Here is a 10,383-nt window from a genome sequence, read left to right on the forward strand (position 1 = left end):
CATATTAAATAGTGAAGGTCAGAGCGAGCTGCGGGCACGTTTATTGATTCCAGTGGGAGGAAATACCAAACATCGCATCTTGATTTTAGTGGAGTAGTTAATAAATCTTCAAGGATTTCAACACACTATTTAATAAATCTTCAATATTATAAATAATGTCATAAAATGGGTCATTAGGTAAAATTGAAGCTGTCTGAACACTCACCAGGACTGGAGATCTCCAGTGCGGCCAAGTTCTAGGCAGTATTTTCAGTGACTTGGATTAAAACATTCAGAGAACAGTTACCAAATGTGGAAGGAGACTCACTAATCTCAGAGGAATAAGAGTCAAGACTTTTCAAATGAGTCTACTAGGCTGGAAAGCTGAGCTCAAACTAACAAGATACCACTCAAATATCTATGTATTAATTCTTTTTGTTATTGTTTTTTGTTTGTTTGTTTTCATTTTTCGAGACAGGGTTTCTCTGTGTAGCCTTGGCTGTCCTAGACTCTCTTTGTAGACCAGGCTGGCCTCAAACTCACAGTGATCCACCTGCCTCTGCCTCCCAAGTGCTGGGATTAAAGGCGTGCGCCACCACAGCCTGGCTTTTACCTCTTATATTTCGATTTCAAAAAAAAAAAAAAATTACACAGACCGTGTATGATGAGGATTTGGCTGGGCAGCAGTAAGGAGCTGAAAGCACGGGCCGCTTCAGTCCATTGGAAGGTTAAGCAATCAAATGTGGCCAGTATCACACCAATGACCCTAGACTTGCTATGGGCATCTGGTTTCCACTGTAATTGCATCAACGTTGCCTAAGTCTTTCAGAACTGAGCAATACCCCAGCACCAAACTCCAAAAGATGTACTGACAAACGAGGGCTCATCTAGGTCCCTGAAACTCGAGTCAAGAAACAATGAGGTACACTCGGAGTGGGGAGCCCTGTGCAAAGTTGGAAACTGGAGACTGAGGGAAAGATTGACAGGTACCTTCATGTATTTTTAAAATGGCCTTCTGTGAGTTGCTACAATTGGCAAGACAAACACAGATGAGTAGGAATCTCAAGGAGGCAGAATTTGGCTCAGTGTAAGAAACAGCCTTCTAAGACAGGCATGCAACAGTGAAATAGGCAGCTTTGGGGGACTGAGAGCACCCCAACTTTGAATATGTTCAGACAGAAGTCAAATGCCCTGATAGATCTGTGGAGAATATCTCCAGCTTAAACTCCTCCTCTTGGGTAGCTTATCTTTCAGACAGAGGCTCATTGGAACCTGTGAGATAATGTCCCCCCCTTTTTTTTTCCTTGTCACACAAGCTCCCGCCCCTGACCTGCATGCAGACCCCTCTGCCTGGACTCCCACCTCTCGCACTTTCAGCCCCATCATACTCCATGCTACAAACACGACTAGCTTCTGGCCCATCACTTGCTTTACCATGTTCAGTCACAGCCCCAGATATGGACGTGGGTGTCTGCAGCCTGTCTATTCTGCAATCATCGAGAAAGGCCACGGGCCCCGTCCCTCCAGTTTCCTCTTCTATACCTGCAAAACATCCTAGATTTGCCTTAGAGGTAGACTTTTCTTTTCTTGTGCAATAGAATGTGAATAATGTGGAAATGTGTCACCCCTGTGAACCCTCAATTTTTACCATGGTACCATAAGGCTGTTCAGTGTGTGAAATGAATCTCACTAGGCCTGTCTTCCTTAGATCAAAATACAACCATGGAGCCGGGCGTGGTGGCGCACACCTTTAATCCCAGCACTCGGGAAGCAGAGGCAGGTGGATCGCTGTGAGTTTAAGGCCAGCCTGGTCTACAAAGCGAGTCTAGGACAGCCAAGGCTGCACGGAGAAACCCTGTCTCGAAAAACCAAAACCAACCAAACAAAATACACACAACCATGGAGTCAAGCCAGATGAGAAGCTTTTTTTTTTTTTTTTTTTTTTATTTATTTATTATCATGTATACAGTGCTCTACCTGCATGTACAGGTGCAAGCCAGAAGAGGACATTAGATCACATCATAGATGGTTGTGAGCCACCATATGGGTGCTGGGAATTGAACTCAGGACCTCTGGAGGAGCAGTCAGTGCCCTTAACCTCTGAGCCATCTCTCCAGCCCGAGAAGCTTGACAACTGAGAGTTTGGGGCATCTTGATTCTCCCAGAGAACAGGCATCCCTCTCTGCCCTGCACCCCTAGGATTTCATACCACACACTCCTTTGTCTTTCAGGAGCATGACATCATTTCCTCAGGTGCCCTGGTTCCCAGCCCCCCATTGTTCCCCAATGTTCTCTCTGTTTCCTACTTACATGACCACTGATGACTCCTTTAACTTCTTTTTAGCCAGTCACACATGTTGGTTTAGCAACAGAAGTGATTCTATTTATCGTCTTTTATTGATGAGAATACATTTAAATCACATCCACTGTCTTCAGGCCTCTGAGGTGTGTACCAAACTCATGCCAATACTTTTGATGGAGACCACTTTGGTGTGACATCCCAAGGGTGAGCCCAAACTGAAACCGTCTAGGCTTCTCCTCACAAACAGCTGCTGTCCTGCTCAAACTAAACAAACAAATTTGTGAGATTGTATTCTTCACCTTAATCCATACTTAGTGCCCATGGCTGAATTGCTTTCTTTTGGATGAATGAGATGTCTCATGGGTAAAGGTGCTTGCTGCCAAGCCTGACGGCCTGAGTTCAGTCCCCAGGATTCACATGTGGAAAAGAGAACTGACATCTGCAAGCCATCCTCTGACATCTACAAGTGTGCTATGGTTGCCCACACCAACAAATGTATAGTTAGTGGTAAGAAAAACATACATACATACATACATATATACATACATACATACATACATACATACATTTGAGCCAGGGTTTCACTAAATGACCCTGGCTGGTCTTCAGCCCAGTATGTAGACCATGCTGGCCTGGTACTCCCAGATGTCTGCTTGCCTCTGCCTCTCAAGTGCTAGGGTTAAAAGATGTGTCAGTATCCCTGGTAACATATGTTTTGTTTTTACAAGGTCTCACTCAGAAGTCTAGTCTGGACTGGCACTGATGGGCAATCTTCTTGCTTTTGTCTCCCAAGTCCTAGGGCTCCAGGCATGAGATACCCACATCTAGTCAGAATTGCATTGTTGTTGTTGTTGTTGTTGTTGTTGTTGTTGTTGTTGTTGTCTTTTGTTTTGGTTTGGTTTTTCGAGACAGGGTTTCTCTGTGTAGCCTTGGCTGTCCTGGACGCTCTTTGTAGACCAGGCTGGCCTTGAACTCCCAGCAATCCTCCTGCCTCTCAGAATTACATCCTTGACCCTGATTTAGCTTTAGAGCTCCTTTCTAAATATCTGTCTTTTCAATCCCAGGACACAGGACCAATCTGCAAAGTCTTTCCATTTGAATTGCTGCAAGCTCCAGTACAATTCCCCGCCCCCCCCCCCCATTTTTCCCCCGTTTTTCGAGACAGGGTCTCTCTGTGTTATCCTTGGCTGTCCTGGACTCACTTTGTGGACCAGGCTGGCCTTGAACTCACAGCGATCTGCCTGCCTCTGCCTCCCGAGTGCTGTGATTAAAGGTGTGCTCTACCACATCTGGCCCAGCTTCTCCATATTTTAAAGAGCTCAAAAAAGGCGGAGCCGTCACTCAAGCATCAGTTTGAACCTTTCTAAAGGACCTCATAGAACAGACAGCCTGTGGTAGCTGATATGACGCTGGCTGGACCAGATCATCTTTAGCTGCTTCTCAGGCCTGTGAGGAACAGCGGGGCCCAGCCCTGGGCCATAACCATGTGAAGACATCTGGGGACTTGGAAACTCCATGCTTCTTCCAACACCCTCACTCTTTCCCATAAAGCATCTTGGATTTCCTCCCCCCCGCCTCATCCCTACCCACCAACTAAATGTTCCTGTGTGGACTCAGACTGAGTTTTCTTCTTGCCCACTAAGCAGGTGCCTGGTGCTTGTCTCTCCTTCAGCCCTCTACACTCACGTTTCACAGGAGCAAGCAGAACTCACAGAACCCTCCTCTGGCCAGCCAGTTGAGATCTGTTCCCCAGACAGGATGCCTGGACTGTCCACCCAGCTGTGGGGAGGGGTGAGCTGGCAGATTCAGTCTTTTTAGAGGTGGCACACATCTTTAATCCCAGCACTTGGGAGGAAGAGGCAGGCAGGTCTCTGTGAGTTCAAGGCCAGCCTGGTCTACAAAGTGAGTCTAGGACAGCTAAGGATACACAGAGAAACCTTGTCTTGAAAGACCAAAAAAAAAAAAAAAAAAAAAGAGATTTTTAATTTTGTAAATTTTTTGTGTGTATGGGTCTGTGTCTCTGTGTGAGGACCAGTGGAGGCCAAAAGACAGAACCAATTATCCAGGGCAGAGTTACAGGCATCTGTGAGTCTCCCTACCCAGTTAATATGGGTGCTAGGAACAGAACTGAGGGCCTCCAGAAGAGCAGCAAGAGCTGAGCCATCTCTCCCGGCCTGTCAGATGGTTTTATGCTCTTTCCTTAATTTGTAGAACAAAGAGATAGGAACATCCATTTAATCACGATCCCACAAAGACACTCCACTTGCCGCACAGATGAGATGTGTGAGGCAAGCCTTCGCGTTCAGTACAGGAGGAATCACCAAAGCCTAGTGTGTGGCTTGGTGTCCTTAGGAAGCAACCCTGTAGTAAGCGCGAGTCGATCTGGGGGTTGCATGTGCCTTCAGATCATGTCATTTTCCTGCTCAAAACGACCCCAGTCTCCCATCTCACTCAGAAAAACGTTCAACCTTTTCATGGCCATAACTCCCCGCTAGAGGGACACCCCATCACCCTCTGCTCTGCGGGCCTCTCGTGTTTGTTTAGCCCTTAGGGCTTCCCCAGACAGCTTTTCCCGCTCACTTCCTTCAGGTTTTTACTTCGTCAGAGGGAGTCTTCCTTGGCTACCATGTATGAAGCAGTGTTTCCTTCTCCCGTGCGCTTTCACTCTGCGTCCCTTCGCTCCACCTAGCATCTCCATGTCCCTTCAAGCCATCAGCTGTGTGCTTATTTGTTGATTACCCGGTCCTGCTTACAAACGTGAGAGTTGTATGACAGCATGGTCTATTTTGTTCATTCTTTACTTTCACTTTTCAAAATAGTACAAAGCATTCAGTGACACTAAGTGAACGCCACGGGGGGAAATGAATGCTAGAGCTTAGGCAGTGTCTTAGGGTTTCCATTGCTGTGAAGAGACACCATGACCAAGGCAACTCTTATAAAGGAAACCATTTCACTGGGGCTGGCTTATGGTGGCAGAGGTTTAGTCCATTTATCATCACGGCCAGAAGCATGGCAGCACACAGGCAAACATGGTGCTGGAGAAGGAGCTGGGAGTATTACATCTTGATCCACAGGCAGCAGAAGGAGACTGTGTGCCACACTGGGTGTAGCTTGAGCATATGAGACCTCAAAGCCCTCTCCAACAATCACACACTTCCTTCGACGAGGCCACACCTATTCCAACAAGGCCACACCTCCTAATAGTGCCACTCTTTATGAGCCAAGCATTCAAACACATGAGTTTATTCGAACCATCGCAAGCAGCCAACTGATGTACATGATATTAGTTGCCCTGACAGGTAAGTAGGTGGTACCCCACTGCACCCTCCAGTGTGTTGGCTAGAAGGCAGAGGGTACAAGCTGAACCTAAGAGTCACACAGGTCGATTACTCCCCTCTTTATCATAACGCCAGTTTTTCAAGTGAATAAGAGCATCATTGGAATTCAACTCCTTCCCTGACCACTGCCTTTTCCTGCTCTTTGACTCTGAGAAATAAACCTTGGAGCTCTCTCCCAGTAGAAAAGGCCTTTCCGCAGATCAGATAAGACAAGTAAACTAGATATGACAGCATTGCGTCCTAAAATATTTAGCTTGGTACTTCCTAGTGTCAAGGCTGCCCCGGCTCTCCTTTGTCTGTCTTTCAGAGAACAGACAAAATATCTGCTACCCAGTTGTTGAGCCAACAGGTTGAATTTTTTTCTGAAAACCCTTCCAATTTGTAAGGACTGGCAAATGATTCCTAAATCAAAAGCATGTTTCTTGTCTCATCCATTTCTGGGCTCCCCAAAGAAAGAATCACCAAACTTCTCTAACGGTGCTGGTGGTGGTGGTGGTTGGCGGTGAGGGTGGGACACAAGGCTTTTCACAAAACACAATGCTGAAATAATACTGAAGGATGGGATCCAGGTCTGCTTTCTGTTCTATTGTCTTATTCTGTCAGCTCCCACATCTCCCCAAATCCAAGCTTAATAATTTACAGCGGAAAGACATTTAATAAATAAGCGGCAGGATTGGAGCTGTCAGTCCCACACAATGGGATTGTTTGCATCTTCCTGCTTGGCGTCGGCACCAACTCTCTCAGCTCGCTCCAACTGAAACAATCCCATTTGCTATTTTCATAAAATTAGTTCCTCTGCAGTTTCTATTAATCAGGACATTCTTTGGAGAGAATTATACTGGGATTTCATCACCATCTGAGTTCAACCATTCTGTGAGTCTGATGAATTTTTATCACCTCTCAGTAGCAGAGGGTAAAACTTGGTGGGCTACTGTGAGTGCGCATGGAGCACCCACTTGGAGTCAGCACGGCCTGACAGGCTCGGGGACAGACAGTCTTTACCACTACCCCCTGCCACACCCCCTCCCCGGCCCATCTGAGTGGTCTCCCTTCCCAAGCACGTATAATTTCAAAAATTCTTGGGGTCACGGTTTTCCTTTCAAACTGTATAAAAGCTGCAGCTTTCCACATCTGCATCACCAAACCACACAATTCCAATGGGTTTGTGGACACCCTGTTTGCCTTCCATACGTACAGCCTGCCTATGGAGTCCAGCATTAAAGTGGTGTGCTCTGAGCTCCCCTGGTCATCCTTACCTCCCTTAACAATCTCTAGCTGGACAGGAAGTCCTGAACCTCTCAATTCCTTGGTTGAAAGAGAAAGGACAGAAATGCTTTTAGAAGGGAAGATGTGAGAATCAAGTTTTATGACAGTTGCCACAATGTAGACGAGGGTCCCTTAAAGGCCCCTGTGGTCTGCAAACCACGGGGCTGTTGAGAGGGTATAAGAACCCTTAGGACACAGGGCTGAGGAGAAGAAAGTTGGGTCACTGGGGATGAGGGATGGCCCCTTGAAGAGGCTATGGGGCCCAGCTGCTTCCTCTTCCGCTGTCTCCCAGCAACAGCTCAGTAAGAAGCTTTGCTCTGTCTATCACATGATTCCCACCGTAATGTGTTGCTACAGGGCCCCAAGCCATGGGACCAACCAAAAATAGACCCTAACATCTGGGATATGAATCAAAATAAAAGTTTGAGGCCAGGCATGGTGGCGCACGCCTTTAATCCCAGCACTTGGGAGGCAGAGGCAGGTGGATCGCTGTGAGTTCGAGGCCAGCCTGGTCTACAAAGCGAGCCCAGGACAGCCAAGGCTACACAGAGAGACTCTGTCTCGAAAAACCAAAAATAAATAAATAAATAAATAAAATAAAAGTGTGTTTCTTTGACATTATCTTATCTTTTGTCATAATCTTGGAAAGTCGATTAACATGGTGGCTGCACACTTTTTGAAAAGTGATATGGTGGGGGGCCAGGCATAGAAAAGAGAGGGCAACTGAAGTTAGTGAAATACAGCATAAATGTCCACCATATTGATTGATATGTGCTGCACGGTTAATGAGACATGGGATAAAAATTATGAAAGATTTTTTTTTTATGAGCTTTCTATGCTGCCAGCTTACAGAACACCAGCTTCATCTTAAGCAAGGCAAACTCTGCCTGAGAGAGGAAACAGCCTAGAAGAAAGAAATGTACTGGTAGAACAGGCTTCTAGAGCTCTCTCTGTCCACTGAATGTGTGATTTTTTAGACAAGGAGTACCATAATCTCTACCAGACTGCATGGCTTCCAAGGTTTGTTCAGTTCCAATAACCAGTTGGACCTGAGCCATTATTAGCATCTTTTTTTGCAGTTGTTTTATTCAGTTAGAGTCTCACTATAAAGTCCCTGCTGGCTGCACACTTGCTATGTAACTCAGGCTGCTCTCAAGCTTTGAGATCTTTCTGCCTCAGCTTCAGTAGTTTTTATTTATAGGTATATACCACTATAGACACCTAAGGTAGTGAGAATCAAGGCTGTCTTTTTTTTTTTTTCTAATTTTTGTTTTTGAGTTTTTCGAGACAGGGTTTCTCTGTGTAACCTTGGCTGTCCTGGACTCATTTTGTAGATCAGGCTGGCCTTGAACTCACAGAGATCTGCCTGCCTCTGCCTCCCAAGAGCTGGGATTAAAGGCATGCACCACCTCGCCCGGCCTCAACATTGTCTAAAAGTTCCCTGGAGTAAGTATTTTAGGTTACCCTCATAATCTGTAGCTACTGCTCAGCTTTTGTTACTGCAGAGAAACTAGGCACAGTCAACATGAGCAAATGAACATACCTGTGACAGTCAAAACACTCATGGCCATAGAATTTTGAATTCTACATGACAAAGTATTTTTCTTTTGAGAAAATATACACGCAAAACAAAATCATGGATCTCAAGAGGAAAAGATTTTGGTGTTTGTTTTTTTGTCTTGTTTTGTTTGTTTGCTTTGAGACAGGATTTCTTCTCTGTATATGCCTAGTTGTCCTGGAACTCCATCTGTAGACCAGGCTACCTCTAACTAAAGAGATCCACCTGCTTCTGCCTCTGCTTCCCCAGTGCTGGGATTAAAGGTATCACCAACCCCAGCTTTGTTTGTTTTTGAGAAGAAGTTCAGCATTTTTCAACTTTCTTAATGCTTCAACTCTTTAAGACAGTTCATGTTGTAGTGACCCTCCAACCATAAAATTATTTTTTGTTATGCTGGGCGGTGGTGGCGCACGCCTTTAATCCCAGCACTTGGGAGACGGAGGCAGGTGGATCTTTGTGAGTTCAAGGATAGCCTGGTCTACAAAGTGAGTCCAGGACAGCCAAGGCTACACAGAGAAACCCTGTCTTGAAAAACAAAAACAAACAAACAAAAATAATCATTTTCTTGGTACTTCATAACTAATTTGTTACTGTTATGAATCATAATGTAAATATGTTTTCTGATGGTACGTGTCTCCTGTGAAAGGGTTGTTTGACCCCCAAAGGGGTCATGACCCACAATTTGAGAATGCTATTACAGCATAACCTAAGCCTGCCTTGAAGTTATGGTGATCCTCCTGCATCAGCCTCCTAAATGTCAAGATTACAGGTTCACCATACTTGATCCAAAAAACATTTTGACAACTATAAAATTTACAAGAAAACTTTGCATGTCCTCATAAGATCATAGCATTCACTAACCCAACACACCTACTGGCTTCGTTTGCCCCCCCCCCCAATAACTCCCCCTATATCAACAGCAGAGCCAATGATTTTACACATTTGAGAAAGACAAGTGAATGTTGCTTCTTGTTTTTGCTTTTATATGTCTGCTTGGGAAAGAAGAACATTGTAACAAAAGGACTTGCTCTTTATCGGTTGGACCTACAGCTCCTGAAAGGCGCAGTGGCCAGCTCTGATGGGCCTGAGAAAAAGTAACTGAATCCTGAGCGCTCCAACCCCATCAGTGGGTTGGTTACCTTAGATGGGTTCATAGTTAGACCTTAGACGGACTGCTGCAGATGTCTTCTGACCTGCAGGGACATGTGCATGTATGCGGTACACACGCACCATGTAGGCAAGTCATTCATACACAGGAAATAAAAATTTAAACAGCGGAAGTATTCTGAGGTGTGGAGCATTGCTGTCCTCTGGAACGGTTAACTATAAATTAAGGTTTGGAATATTGTAATATCTTGTGTTGTTGGCTTGACACTACAAAAATATACAAAACTCATTAAGACTGGAGTCACATTTGATTTCTTCTGTATCCTTTCAGCTAATGGCACATAGCTACAGTAACAATAACATAGCCCTTTAATGGGTCAGCTAAGGTTCAGTTGATAAGAGGTAAGAACCTGTAGATTTCTGCAGTCAGTAAAATTCAATCACTGCCCCGCCCTGCCCCGCCCTGCCCCGGCCCCCCCCCACTTCATCATAAGGCAGTAACTCGGAAACAGAGTGCACTGAAAGCCAGGCTTATGGCCCACGCCTTTAATCCCAGCAAGCACTAGGGAGACAGAGGCAGGCCGACCTCTGAGTTCGAGGCCAGCCTGGTCTACATGATGAGTTCCATCCACGACAGCGAGGGGTAAATAGTGAGACCCTGGAGGGAAAGGAGATAGTGAGAGGAGGGAGGGAAGGGGAGGGGGAGGGAAAGAAAGAGGAGAGGAGAGGAGAGGGGAGGAGAGGAGAGGGGAGGGGAGGGGAGGGGAGGGGAGGGGAGGGGAGAGATCCCATTTATGGTCTGATCTTTTGATGGAAGACCCTATAGCCTAGAC

This window comes from Acomys minous (genome assembly GCF_964271855.1).
Source record: "Acomys minous genome assembly, chromosome: 5".
Classification (NCBI taxonomy): domain Eukaryota; kingdom Metazoa; phylum Chordata; class Mammalia; order Rodentia; family Muridae; genus Acomys; species Acomys minous.